At 49.9% G+C, this 15,361-nt stretch overlaps 1 protein-coding gene across 1 annotated transcript in view; it reads left to right on the top strand.

Moving 5' to 3' along the window:
* The window catches only part of WDR35 (WD repeat domain 35), a 157,923-nt gene that overhangs the window by 48,618 nt on the left and 93,944 nt on the right, over nucleotides 1-15,361 (top strand). The gene's annotated exons all lie outside the window — the stretch shown is intronic.

Here is a 15,361-nt window from a genome sequence, read left to right on the forward strand (position 1 = left end):
TTCCATTCCATTGGCGCCACCCTTGGGGCTGCTTTTGCTGATTTTGTGTTATTAAAAGACAATTTGCGCTTTTCAGTCTGTTACAGCGTGATGAATGTGCGATCTTCAATTAGGAACGCTAGTTTTACCAGAACGAGCGCTCCCGTCTCATAACTTGCTTCTGAGCATGCATGTTTTTTTCACGTCGTTCAAGCCCACACACGACCATTTTTTTACATCGTTAAAAACGACAACGTTAAAAACATCGGGAAAAATTAGAACATGTTCGAAATTTTTATTGTCCATTTTTTACATCGTGAAAAATGCTCTGGAGCCCACACACGATCGTTTTTAATGACATTAAAAAAAACGTAATTTTTTACAACCCGAAAAACGGTTGTGTGTATGCAGCATTACATCTGGCTGTGTGTCTCATCTTTACCATTGCAACCAGTCCTCAGTAACTCTATTCCAAACTTGTTGTTGGTTCCAGCGTGGGTTGGGCCACACTGTTTGGTCTTTGAAACCCTTGGCAGGGTTGGCAGTATGTTTCTAAGGAAAGCCAAAGGACACTGAGCAGCTATAAGCAGTTCTAACACTTTACACAATTTACTTGCTGTAATTTTTTCATATGGACTATAAACTGAAGGACCTATAAATAAATGGTTGTGGAACGAATAATCTGAGTTTCCATTATTTCTTATGGGGAAATTTGCTTTGATATACAAGTGTTTTGGATTACAAGTATGTTTCCGGAAGGAATTATGCTCGCAATCCAAGGTTTTACTGTATATACAAGAAGTAGTGATTAGAAACGACATTGGTGCCTGACCCTAAACAACATGAACAGTATATAGAACCACAAATGGTTTATCATTTTGCAGAGGCCTTAATGGGCACAAAACCAGACACCATACTTGGTATAGGAAACATAACAAAGCTTTATTGGAAAGAAACAGAATACCTAATCCAGACCATGAGGTATAGATATGTTCAACAACTTTGCCCAAGATCACAATAATGAAAATATTTTAGTCCCTAAGGGGAAGGCGTACAGAATGATTACAGTAAATAAGTTCCTTCCCAATTGCCCGATGCACGTCAAGACTTGCTCTTCCTCAGGTGCAAATAAGGGCCCTTTCACATGGGACAGATTCGTGATGATCTGCCCAGTGAACCTCCGCTGGCGCTGAGCCAGCGGGTAACAGGGCAGTCCCCCGCACACTGTGCAGGGACCGCCCTGTCAGATCTCCGCTCTCCCCTATGGGGGGATCGGATGAACACGGACCGTCTGTCCGTGTTCACCCGATCCGCAGACGGATGGAAAAATAGGGTTTTCCTTCATCTGCAGAATCGGAAGATTGCGGACCTGGAGGAGGTCAGGTGTCAGCGGATGTTCATCCGCTGACACCCGCAAAATTTTATAGGGATCAATGTATGTCCCTTTTCATCCGTAAACGGATGGATGAAAAAGCAGACATACGGTTCGCATGTGTGAAAGAGCCCTAAATTGTCATCAGATCATAGGGGTTGATTTACTAAAACTGGAGATTTCAAAATCTGGTGCAGCTGTGCATGGTACCCAATCAGCTTCTAACTTCATTTTGTTCAATTAGGGCCCTTTCACACGGGCCGGATCAGTAATGATCCGCCTCTGTGTGTCCGTCAAGCTCAGCGGGGATCCTCCGTAAAATCCCAGCTGAGCCGTCGGCTGACAGGGCAGGGACCGCCCTGTCTTTCCTCTGCTCTCCCCTATGGGGGGATCGGATGAACACGGACCGTATGTCCGTGTACATACGACCGCCAGACGGAATAAAAATAGGATTTCTTTATCGTTACATCACGGGACACAGAGCGGCATTCATTACTATATGGGTTATATGGAGTACCTTCAGGTGATGGACACTGGCAATCTCAAACAGGAAATGCCCCTCCCTATATAACCCCCTCCCATAGGAGGAGTACCTCAGTTTTTACGCCAGTGTCTTAGGTGTTGGTCATGGTTTAGCTTGCCTCCGCATCCTTGGGATTAGGTGAGCTAACCGGTTCTGTCCAAAGGCCTCAGCGCTAAAGTGGTCAGTAACCGGACCCCAAACCCTTGGGGTATAGCCCATAATGCTTTTCTTTTTAGAGAGCTGGACCCTGGGCCCAGAACTTAGAAACCTTTGGGGGCCTAATGTTTCTGTTGCCAGGGTGCTATATGGGCCCAGGACAGTGGATCCTTCATAGGAACCCAGGGCCTGAAGGTCTAGACATCCCCACGGAGATGGGGGAAGATTGGGCCTCTTGCTTGGCAAAGTCCTGCGGCATGGAGCAGGTAAGTGAGGGGAAAACTTGCGGAACTTGGTTCTTAGCAGGTTTTTTCTGGGGGGTCACAGGGGACATGCCTAAAGTTATGCGCTGCATCTGGCAAACTAGTCACATATCTTAATGATAGGATGGCTCTATGTGTATTATTCCCCATAAGAAGTGACCTCCCTTGTAGTGTTGGAAAAGCATTGAGTGGGGCCTGTGTGATATAATGTGTATGTGTGTGTCAGAGAGCTGTGCTTACCTGCAAGCCTCCAGGCGATGCTCCATCAGTCTTCCTCCTCAGAGCCTGCAAAGCAGGCAAAACGCTGACCTCCTCGTGGTTCCAGGATGGAGCAGAGAGGCTCCCTTCCCCCCAACCCCCCCCCCCTGTCGGCGGGCATGCGCGCGCGTCCCCGTGTTATAGGCGCAATTCGCGCCGTTTAGCTGAGGGGGGAAGGGCGGGTCAGTGGCTTAAGGAAGGGGCGGCCCTTCCTTTTTCGTTCCAACAGCTCATTCTAACATTGGAACTGAGGAGGAAAAGACCAGAGTGGCAGCACGGGGCGCCGAGGACACACAGTGGCCAGAAAGGATATTGCAGTCTTCAGAAGACTGTTTTCAAGCCTAGAAATAGGCTGTTTCTTTTCCATCTCATAGTTTTTCTTTGCAATACTACTCAGGGGGACAGAATGCTTTTTCTTTCCTGGATTTGAAACAAAAAACGAAAAAAAAAAAAAAAAAAAAGTCATCTAGGGGAGAGGAGGCATTTTTTATCCCCCAAACAGGTGTTTGGGCAATTAACTATTTATAGTTCCAAGTACCAATAAGCTAGCAGGTGTACCTCGGTATTGTACCATGGCATCCGGGTCAGAGGGTACAAGAGGTGGGGATTCCCCCAGAGAGTCTGAGGTCTCGGACAAAGTTATGCCGCTGCTTTCCCCAGAAGGAGCCTTGGGGCCATCGGGATCTGGGGCTGGAGCTGGCGCGGGTCAGTCCAACCCTAAGATAGTCACGGACGAGGTATTACTCACCTCTTTAAAAGAGATGGAGAAAAGAATGGGAAAAATGATAGCCACAGCTATGCGGGGCAGTAAACGGATTAGATCTCCGTCGCCCGAGCGCGGACCCTCAGAAGAGGAGGTCCTTTCCTCAGGGGAATTGGACGACCTCTTGGACAAGGACCAAGTGGGTTCAGGGATCGAAGATCCGGATACAGAGGAATCTGGAGCAGTCTCCCAAGGGGAGAGCTGGTGGATTCAAGCCTTAACGGACTTGGTCCATAGTGCATTCAACTTGCCAGTACCAGATCTCCAGGTATCGACGGTTTCAGCTTTGGGCTCACTGAGGGCGCCTCAAAGCAATGCAGTGTTTCCGATCCATCCTCTACTAGAGGGAGTTTTGTTCCAAGATTGGAACAAGCCAGATAAGATCTTCTTACCACCTAAAAGATTCTCTGCCCTATATCCTATGGAGGATAAATTTTCCAAGAAATGGGCTACTCCTGCAGTGGACGCAGCCATCTCATGTGTTAACAAATCGTTAACATGCCCTGTAGAAAACATACAGGTGTTCAAGGATCCAGTTGATAAACGCTTGGAAGCACTACTTAAGAACTCCTTCACTACTGCAGGGGCAGTAGTACAGCCAGCTGTGGCTGCGATTGGGGTTGCTCATGCATTATCGGATCAAATTAAGCAGATGCTTAAACTTATTCCTGCCCAGCAGGCAGAAGAATTTTCGGATGTCCCTAGGGCCATATGTTTTACGGTAGATGCAATTAAGGATTCTATCCAGCAAGCGTCACGTTTATCGTTATCCCTTATCCATATGAGAAGACTCTTATGGTTAAAAAGCTGGGAGGCCGAGCCCCCATGCAAGAAGCTCCTGGTAGGGTTCCCCTTCCATGGAGGTCGACTCTTCGGAGAAGACCTAGATAAATACATTCAGACCATTTTAAACGGCAAAAGTACTCTCTTGCCAACTAAAAAGAAGTTTCAGGGGCCTGCGTTTAAACGACAGTACTCCCCTGGGCAGGGGCCCTCTAATGCCAAACAGTATCGACGGCCTCCTGCGAAAGCAAACTTCGGCTTCAACAGCAAGTCACAAGGACAGGCTGCTAGAGGCAGAAAGCAGTGGTTTCGCAAACCAGCAAAACCAGCCCCCAAGCCGACCTTATGAAGGGGCGCCCCCACCCACGAAGGTGGGGGGAAGGCTGCGACTCTTTTCAGAGGTTTGGGAAGCCAGCATTCCCGACGAGTGGGTACGGTCTTCCGTGGCCACGGGCTACAAATTAGATTTCCTAAAGTTTCCTCCTCCTCATTTCCAGGAGTCGAGGATTCCAAACGATCCGGAGAAGGGAGCCGCATTAATGTCGGCATTAAATCATCTACTTTCCCAGGAAGTAATAGTAGAGGTACCAGTCCTGGAACAGGGGCTGGGTTTCTACTCCAACCTATTCATCATCCCAAAGTCCAATGGAGATGTCAGGCCAATTTTGGACCTAAAGATGGTAAATGCATACCTAAAAGTCCGCTCATTTCGGGTGGAATCCGTGCGGTCAGCAGCTGCCACACTCCAAAAGGACGACTTCATGGCGTCCATAGACATAAAGGATGCCTACCTTCATGTTCCAATTTATCAGCCACATCAAAGATATCTACGCTTGGGGGCGTGGCCGGGATGTGAAAGGGAGCAGACGTGCGTTAGCTGAGCTCCGCTCTTACCCTTATCCTGACTGACTTCCAGCGCAGATTCCTGCATCCAACACCCGTCTCGCAGGCACCCTGGGGCGGAAGAAGGCACCCGGTACCCCGCGAGCCCCTCCGCTGTCGCCGGGCAAGCTCCGTTCATCCTCGACGCCTGGAACCCGGGTCGAGACGGCCATCTTGCCCACGAGGCTCTCAGCCCTAGAGATGTCCGTCGATTTTCCACCCTTGCCTAATCCATCGGCATCCCATGCCGCCTCTCACGCTGAACTCCTGGCAGCAATCAAGGAGGGCCGGGACTCCGTGATGGTGAAGATTGACCATCTAGTGGCGGATGTCAGCCTCATTAGGCACGACATGGACAAATTTAGGGCCCGGTTCGCCGAGGCGGAGGGCCGCATTTCTCAGCTTGAGGACTCTACAAGGATTGACTCCAGAGATCTCCATGCCCTGCAATTACAGGTCAGAGCCCTGCAGGAGAAATCCATTGACACAGAGAACAGGCTCAGGAGAAATAACATCAGGATCCTTGGCCTCCCGGAGCGGGCGGAAGGGCCCAAGCCTGCGGAATTTACCGAAACCTTCCTCATCTCCCTGCTAGGCCTACCAGCCATGCCACCTACGTTTGTGGTCGAGCGGGCACACAGGGTTCCTCCTAAGCCTCCGGTCCCAGGGGCCCCTCCGCGGCCTTTCCTCCTTCGCCTACTGAACTACCGCGACAGAGATCGCATCCTGGCGGCTGCCAGGGAAAAGAGGGATCTGGTGTATGAGGGAGCCAGGATCATGCTGTTCCCGGACTACTCTCCCGAGGTGCAACGCCAGCGCCGCTCCTTCACGGAGGTGAGAAGAAGTCTGCGTGACCAGGGCCTTAAATTCAGCCTGTTGTACCCTAGCAAGCTGCGGGTGATAGATGGGGATCGCACGCGCTTCTTCACGGACCCGGAGGCGGCTATGTCGTGGCTTGAGGCCCGCTGAGGAAGCATACCTCGTGGCAAGTAAGGCGGCTAGTTTTCTGCTTTTTCCCTGGGTCACCCCTTCCCCCCCCCCCCCCCCGCTGTGGTGGGGACTCATTATTTGTTTTTTAGCAACGGCATGTGGCCTCTGGGATCTCGATGATGATCAGTTTCTCCCCTTCTTCATCCTGATGAACTGTTCTGTGCTACTCTTTTCACTGTACCACTGTCATCCGTTCCTTGCTGCCTGTTGTTGTCCCTGGTCCCTGACCCTGCTGCCGCAGGAAGATGGCTGCTTTTGTGCCCCCCAAGAGCTCTCTCTCTACATTGTGGATTGTGATCCGGTTCCCCTTATTTCTCTTGTCTCTCAGTACATACATTTTATTTGTTTTTTTATTTATCTTTTTTTTCCTGCTAATGTGCTGACTTTGCTCCCTCACCATGGCATTGCACTCCGAGTGTCGTTACCCCCCGGGCCTTGGCCCTTATGCCCTACCCAGGCAGGGAATCTGCTCATACTACTATGCAGAGTTGGAAGCTCAGCGCGCCGACGGAGAGGCGCATCACTCAGAAATCCAGGAACTGTGACGCGCGGAAGCCGTCAACCCCCCGCCCCCCCCCCCCCCTGCACTCGTGCTATATACTGATTTTTATTTTTTAGTTTTAAGTTTTTTTTTTGTCCTACTTTTGTGCCCTATCCCACTGGGGCACTGTGTCCATGAACATTGACCGCAGGCCCCCGCCGTGAGAGGGCAGCCTCGCGGATGCCGTGTAGGGCCCAAGTTTGAGGGCTCATTTACACCTTATGTTTTTGACTGTTCTTGTTTGGGGAAAAACTATTCCCACCCCTCGGGCAGTTGCTGGAGGGATGGGACATAGTCGGATAGGCACCTGGTGCCTGGGAAGTTTGTTGTTTTTTGTGTTCAATGTGTATGCTCTGCTCAATGTCTTTTGCTCTATAAGGATGGTACCCTGCACAGGTTCTGTTGACATGTTTTGTGGTGTACCCGGGGACCTGCTGCTCCTGGGGTGTCTCGTGATGCTCATAAATTGGTATCCTGCCCTCTCTCCACCCCCTCGGCCTGATGGCTGACCGCCCGCCTAACTCATTCTCTATCCTTTCTTGGAATGTAAGGGGTCTCAACTCCAAGTTTAAAAGGGCCACCCTTTTTCAGTATTTAAAGTCCCGCCCTGCACAACTAATCTTGCTCCAGGAGACACCTCATGGGCAGCAGGATTCTGACCTTAAAAAAACCCTGGGTTCAGCGAGCGATACATGCTACATATTCCACGTATGCTAGGGGGGTGACAATCCTTGTCCATAAGAACTTTCCCTGTGTGATTGAGGAAGTCCGCACGGACCCCCTGGGTAAATATGTGGTACTTGTTTTTACATTATGGTCACAGAGGTACATTGTTGTCAATATGTATATTCCCCCTCCCTTCTCTTCAGCCCTACTGTATGAGGTTTTGGATAAGATTGCGCCTTTCTGCCCGGGGAAGATTATGGTAATGGGGGACTTTAATGCCATCTTGTCCCAAGAACTAGATAGACCTACCCCGCCGAAATCTCGGTCCTCCGACCTGCTGGCCTGGGCTCAGGCGGTGGGCCTGGAGGAGGTCTGGAGGTGGAAGCACCCGGATGTGCGTGCATATTCCTGCTACTCTGCTTCTTACAAGACCGCGTCCCGGATAGATCTGGCCTTCTCTAACCCTGCACTGTTAGCGGACGTGCTGGAGGCGGACTATCTCCCCAGCGGTCTGTCGGATCATAGCCCGCTGTTGGTGGTGCTCCGCTCTCCGGCCTCGCGCTGTGCCGCTCTCTGGAGACTAGGTGTACAATGGGTGAATCATCCAGACGTGGCCGCTACTGTACCCCCCCTACTGACTGAATTCTGGGAGCGAAATGCTGATACGGCCCCCCCGGCCATAGTCTGGGACACCTTTAAGGCGTATACAAGGGGGCAGTACATCTCCTCTATAGCCAGTGTCAAAAAGCAGCATTCGGCACAGCAGGGTGACTTAGAACAACTGGTTACAGACCGCACAGCTGCATACAATGCTGACCCCTCGTCAGACCACTTTGAGCTGATGATGGCGGCCCAGCGTGACTTACACCTCCACGTGGCCGAGGCCACTCGTCTGGAAATGCATAAGGGTAGGCAGAGGGCCTTCGAACAGGGTGACAGAAACGGACGTTTTCTGGCCATGATGGCTCAACACGATCAACCTCTCACAACTATATCTCTCCTCCAGACCCCGGGAGGGGGGACAGTGTCCTCCCCTCAAGACATACTACAGACCTTTAAGGACTTTTATGGGACGCTCTACACCTCTGGGCTGCCGGCGGACTTCCGACCTGAGACGCTAAATGATCTACTTGACCCTTTGGCGCTGGGCTGGCTCTCCGACCAGGAGAGGGAGGCCCTAGTACAGCCGTTTACAGCTCTCGAGGTCCAGATTGCCATCCAGTCCTTTCCACCGGGCAAAGCGCCCGGACCGGATGGACTTCCCTTAGATTTCTATAGGGCTCATGCTAGCCTCCTGGCGCCCCTGTTGGCTCAGCTATACACTACGTGTTTGGCTGATGGCAACCTCCCAGCTTCTATGTACCATGCCCATCTGACATTGATATATAAACCTCCCAAAGATCCTACTTCCTGTGGCTCCTACCGCCCCATTGCATTACTGAACACTGACTTTAAAGTGCTCACCAAGCTGTTAGCCCTGAGGTTATACCCCATGTTGCCCACGGTAATAGACCCCGACCAGACGGGGTTCATGCCCAGAAGGTCTACGGACGTCAATCTCCGGAGGCTCTTCACCAACATCCATACCCGACACATTAATACCGGAACGAGGACTGTGGCCTCGTTAGATGTGGAAAAGGCCTTTGACACAGTCGAGTGGCCTTTCCTGTGGGAGACTCTGCGCCGAATGGGATTTCCATTACTTTTCATAACTTGGTTACAGGTAATCTACAGGGCCCCTACATCGTCAGTACGCCTGGGCGGTGGTGTTTCCGCCCCCTTTCAGCTTTCCCGTGGCACTAGGCAGGGCTGCCCTCTTTCCCCGGCCTTATTTGCCCTTGCCATCGAACCAGTAGCAGAGGCATTACGTACATCTTGTCACATTAAGGGACTCAGGGTGGGTCTGCTGGAAGAGAGAGTGGCCTTATACGCTGACGATATGTTGCTTTTCCTAAACGATGCTGGCCCCTCCCTGCAGGGTGCTCTCTCTGTACTGGACACGTTCGCCCTGGTCACTGGACTCAGGGTAAACTGGTCCAAATCCCTCCTATTCCCAATAGACCAGGCTGCCAGATCTACCTCCCCTCAGGACAACCCCCTATGCTGGGTAGACACGTTTAAATACTTGGGAGTACAGGTTTCTACCTCGGCCTCTGACTTCATCCCCCTTAATCTTTCCCCTGTTTTGGTAGACGCCCAGTCCAAATTCAAAGCATGGGGCAACCTTCCTCTGTCGGTATGGGGAAGGGTGAATCTTCTAAAAATGAAAATAGTCCCCAGACTTCTCTACCTCTTCCGACATTCGCCGCAGTGGGTGCCTAAGTCCTTTTTTGCTAAACTAAATCGACTTTTTTCCTCCTTTATCTGGGGGACCTCTTCTCCGAGGTATAAGCTATCTACCTTAATGAGGCCGCGAACGCAGGGTGGAATGGCATTTCCCGACTGTCACAAGTACTACCTCGCCGCCCAGCTGGTAACGGCGGCCTGGTGGCTGAAGCCAGATGGTACAAACACCTCCACTGCTCTTGAGGCCTCGGTGGTTGGCTCGTTGGAGGCCCTTCGGCTTTTGCTTTTCAGGGGCCCCCGCGCGCCATACTCTCTGACCCCCTCTATGACCACCACCCTGCGGGCGTGGCGAACTGGCCTGGCCATTGAAAAATGTAAGCCCACTGAAATTTCACCCAACGCCCCGATCTGGAAAAACCCTACATTGGACCATTTTCACAGACTGATGGATCCCCTTGCGTGGTCGAAGTACGGCGTGAAACTGATATCACATATTATTTCGCAGAACACACTGAAAACCTTTCCCGAGCTTTCGTCAGAATTCAATCTGCCCTCTCACTATCGTTTCAGGTACCTACAATTATCGCACGCTTTCTCGGCGCAGTTTCCCTTGTCCTCCTGTGTTGTGGCCCAGTCGGAGTTGGAGAGGACGCTTAGATTTGATTGTGGCGTGAAGCCCACCTCGCACGTATACTCCTTCCTACTCTTTGTGTCCCTCCCTCCCCTTGACGGGCTGCGAGCCAGGTGGCAAACGGACATTCCCACACTAGATTCAGACGACTGGGATGACATATGGGACCTTCCCTTCTCCACGCTGGTGTCAGTTCGTGACAGACTGGTACAATTCAAAATAGTGCATAGGGCATACTTTACCCCCCACAGGTTACACAAAATGAACCCCACACACTCACAGGAGTGCTGGCGTTGTAGCGCCTCCCCAGGCGATTTTTCACATATTTTCTGGAAATGCCCTGAGGTGGTGCATTATTGGGAGGCTGTGTTGGAACTGACCAACAAAATTGCTGGGACTCAATTACCCTTGACTATGGAGGTGTGCCTCCTGGGCATCGTAGACAACATTATCCGAACCTCTGCCAAGCGCACACTAGTGAGCGTACTGCTCTTTTATGCCCGTAAAAATGTGGCCATGCATTGGAAAAAACCCTCACCCCCATCCCTGGTACGGTGGCGGCGCCTGGTAAACACCAGCCTTCCCTTATATAAAGACACGTATGCCAATCGCGGATGTCCGCAAAAGTATGATAAGGTATGGCGGGTCTGGGTGGAGGAGCCGGAGACTGCTGGCTAAGACATTCTATTTTTTGATGTGACATTCCCCCCCCCCCCCCGCCACCCCCTTCCTTAACTATGTCGGTTGATACGAACCTCAGTTGGATATCATGTATAGCTGCAAGGGTTACTGTCTCTCGAATGTATCAGCTGCATCTCATGACGAATTGTAAGACGTTGAGCTGTCTATGTCCTGTATTGTCTAAATGTACTGTGTATTGTGTTTGAAATTCTTCAATAAAAATATTTTCAAAAAAAAAAAAAAAAAGATATCTACGCTTCATGGTGGCTTCGCGTCATTTCCAATTCGTGGCGCTTCCCTTCGGGTTGGCTACGGCCCCCCGGGTGTTCACGAAGGTCCTAGCTCCAATCCTAGCCAAGCTAAGGATCCAAGGGGTCACGATCCTAGCATACCTGGACGACCTCCTAGTCATAGATCACTCGTCTCCCGGCTTGGAGCGAGCAGTGGCCCTCACGGTCCAATACCTCGAGAAGTTCGGCTGGGTCCTAAATCGAGAAAAGTCAGCTTTCCTGCCCACAAGGCAGTTGGAATATCTCGGCATGAGATTAGACACAGAACAACAAAGAGTGTTTCTACCTCTGAGGAAGGTCAAAGCCATCAAGGAATTAATCCTACTGGTTCTAAGCAAGAAGGAACCGACTATTCGCCTATGTATGAGGTTACTAGGCAAGATGGTGGCCACATTCGAGGCGGTACCATACGCCCAGAGCCACACTCGCATCCTGCAGGCAGCCATCCTGTCAGCATGGAGCAGAAGGCCACAGGCCTTGGATATCCCGTTGCCGCTCTCATCAAGAGTCCGACAAAGTCTGTGTTGGTGGTTAGACCCTCAGAATCTACTGAAGGGGAAGTCTTTCAGCCCAGTGGCTTGGAAGATAGTGACCACAGACGCCAGCCTGACAGGCTGGGGAGCAATTTTGGATGGTTGCACTCGCCAAGGTACTTGGGCAAAGCCAGAGAAGCAGTTGCCCATCAACATCTTGGAGCTCAGAGCTGCTCGACTAGCCCTCAGGGCTTGGACGTCAAAATTGCAGGGGTTCCCGGTGAGAATTCAATCAGACAATGCCACGGCCGTGGCATACATAAATCACCAAGGGGGAACCAGGAGTCAAGCCGCTCAGAGAGAGGTGAGCTTGATTCTCCTATGGGCAGAGGCTCATGTGCCCTGCATATCGGCAATATTCATTCCAGGAGTGGACAACTTTCAGGCGGACTTCTTAAGCCGCCAGACTCTATTGCCGGGGGAATGGTCTCTGCATCCACAAATCTTTCAAGCACTCTGCCAAAGATGGGGAGTGCCGGACATGGATATCATGGCATCGAGACTCAACAAGAAGCTAGACAGGTTCATGTCCCGCTCAAGGGATCCGATGGCCTGCGGAACCGATGCGCTGGTTTGCCCTTGGCATCAGTTCAAACTTCTTTATGCGTTTCCCCCGCTCCAGTTACTACCCCGCCTGCTGCGCAGGATCAGGGTGGAGCACATACCAGTTATCCTGGTAGCTCCAGCATGGCCCAGAAGGGCATGGTACTCACTAATCTTAAGGATGGTAGTGGGAGACCCTTGGACTCTTCCTCTACGGCCAGACCTGCTATCGCAAGGTCCGATCCTCCACCCTGCCTTACGGCATCTAAATTTGACGGCCTGGAAGCTGAATCCCTGATTCTCAGGGGTAGAGGTCTGTCTCAGAAAGTAATCTCTACCCTAATCAGAGCCAGGAAACCGGTCTCTAGGGTGATTTATCACAGGGTCTGGAAGGCCTATGTAGGCTGGTGTGAGTCCAAGCTATGGCTTCCTCGCAAGTTCACCATCGATAGAGTTTTAAGTTTTCTCCAGCTAGGAGTGGATAAAGGATTGGCATTAAGCACAATCAAAGGACAGATTTCTGCTCTGTCAGTGTGGCCGCTGGCCACCCACTCGCTGGTTAAGACCTTCCTTCAAGGGGTCTTACGTATTAAACCTCCAGTTAAATCCCCGCTTTGCCCGTGGGATTTAAATCTTGTTCTGTCAAGTTTACAGAAACAACCGTTTGAGCCGTTGGCTGAAATTCCTTTGGTTTTACTGACAAGGAAGTTAGTATTTTTGGTCGCCATAGTTTCCGCAAGAAGAGTATCGGAACTGGCGGCCTTATCCTGTAAGGAACCATATCTTATTTTTCATAAGGACAAGGTCGTTCTCCACCCTCATCCTTCCTTCCTACCGAAGGTTATATCCAGTTTTCATCTAAACCAGGATTTGGTATTACCATCCTTCTTCCCTAAACCTACTTCCAGAAAGGAAGGGTTGCTGCATACCTTGGATATTGTCAGGGCCATGAAGGCCTATCTTAAAGCTACAGAGAAGATCCGGAAAACGGATGTGTTGTTCATTTTACCGGATGGGCCCAAGAAAGGGCAGGCAGCTGCAAAGTCCACCATCTCTAGGTGGATTAAGCAGTTAATCACTCAGGCCTACGGCTTGAAGGGGTTGCCTCCTCCAGTATCATTAAAGGCTCATTCTACTAGGGCCATGGGCGCCTCCTGGGCAGCACATCACCAGATCTCTATGGCTCAAGTTTGCAAGGCGGCAACCTGGTCTTCTGTCCACACGTTTACAAAATTCTACCAGTTGGACGTAAGAAGGAATACTGATACAGCCTTTGGGCAGGCAGTGCTGCAGGCTGCAGTTTGAGACCCTCGGATTCCGGGGGCTCCTCTTTTTTGAGTTAAATTTAAAATTTAAGATTATTTTTCTCAACTAAGTTGGATTTATTATGATTTGAGTATATCTCTAAATTAAATCCTTTTGTCTTGGAGATGTTCTCCCTCCCCTCATTGTAAGCATTGCTTTGGGACATCCCGTATAGTAATGAATGCCGCTCTGTGTCCCGTGATGTAACGATAAAGAAAAAGAGATTTTTAATACAGCTTACCTGTAAAATCTTTTTCTTGGAGTACATCACGGGACACAGAGCTCCCACCCCTCTGTTGGGGACCATTTTGGGAGGCATACTGCTTGCTACAAAACTGAGGTACTCCTCCTATGGGAGGGGGTTATATAGGGAGGGGCATTTCCTGTTTTGAGATTGCCAGTGTCCATCACCTGAAGGTACTCCATATAACCCATATAGTAATGAATGCCGCTCTGTGTCCCGTGATGTACTCCAAGAAAAAGATTTTACAGGTAAGCTGTATTAAAAATCTCTTTTTTCTTCCGTCTGATTTTTGCGGAGCTTTGCGGAGGCAGGTGATTACGGGTGTCAGCGGATGGTCATCCGCTGACACCCGCAATCACATAGGGACCAATGTATGTTGCGTTTTCATCCGCAACGGATGGATGAAAGTGCGGACATACGGTCCGCACGTCTGAAAGGGGCCTTAAGCTTTGATAAAAGTAACCTGGAAACTGGTTGGTTTCTATGCAGAGCTGCGCTTGATTTTGCACTCTCCATTTTTAGTAAATCAACCCCATAGTCAGTAATAGCATAGTAAACAACAATAGGCCTGGAATCAAATTTAATTGACAGCAGCAGGAGCCAATGGCTGCGCTGCTATCATTCATCCAATGAAGAGCCGTTCAGAGATTGAGAGAACGACACAGCAACGATAGGATGCATTAAGGTGAAAAAGCTCAAAGCTTTACAACCCTTTTAATCCTCTGCATTGCGTAAAAAAGCTGTTTGATCCTGTCTTCTCGGATCCTTACCTTCTTCCACAGTCCCCAATCCATTTGCTGATATGAGTCTTGAGGGTACTCTGCACATGTCCAGTTTGGTGTATATTGCTAGAGAGTTTTTTGTTTCCTTGGGAGAGTGCATGTGATCAGCACAGGGCCAATCAGCACTGTCCAGACAGAAGGTCAGAGGTCCTGCAGACTCGCAGGACAAGCAGGGGAGAATGAAAACTCCTCATACAAGCTTTTACTAGACACTGATAGAAGTCACAAGACTGCTCTAACTTCTGATAAGAAAATGTATTTAGCAGTTTATATTTACTAAAACTATTGCATTTCCTTGTTCTGTGTATTGTGGGAGACCAGATATAGTGAATGCAAGGTCCTGGGTTTTGTAACACTTTTAAAGCACGGTCAGGTCTATCAAGCAACATGGCAGGCTGCCACCATCCAAACTGGAAAACCACAGCCTCCTTTTTTCCTTTTTTTATAGTTTATTGCACAAGTTTACATATAGTATATCTTGATTTGGAACATTACCTACAATAAACCTCCAGCTTGTTTTGCAGATTTTCCTAATATTCACTAGGTGCTATTTTATTACATAATGCTCTGGAATGGAAGCCGTCTTTGACAAGTGAGAATTTATACTGTAAAGCCCTCGCCTTTCATAGAAAGTAAATAGCAGTATGTACATTCTCCTGCCTCCGTTAGTCTCCCAGTTCTGCTATGACATCCAACAAATGTACCTTTCATTGCTCATGGTAAACACAGCCAAATGTTCAGTGTTCATCGGTTTTATCCTCATCCTGCAAAATTCCTTTTTAACTCGAAGATTGGCGGCTACATAACCTTCTTTCTAGATCTGGGAAAATAAGCCTTTGTAACACTGGGGAATGCAGGTAGAATGTGCTTGTTTTTCCTGCGGATCTGTG

This window comes from Rana temporaria, chromosome 4 (genome assembly GCF_905171775.1).
Source record: "Rana temporaria chromosome 4, aRanTem1.1, whole genome shotgun sequence".
In the NCBI taxonomy this organism is placed as follows: Eukaryota; Metazoa; Chordata; class Amphibia; order Anura; family Ranidae; genus Rana; species Rana temporaria.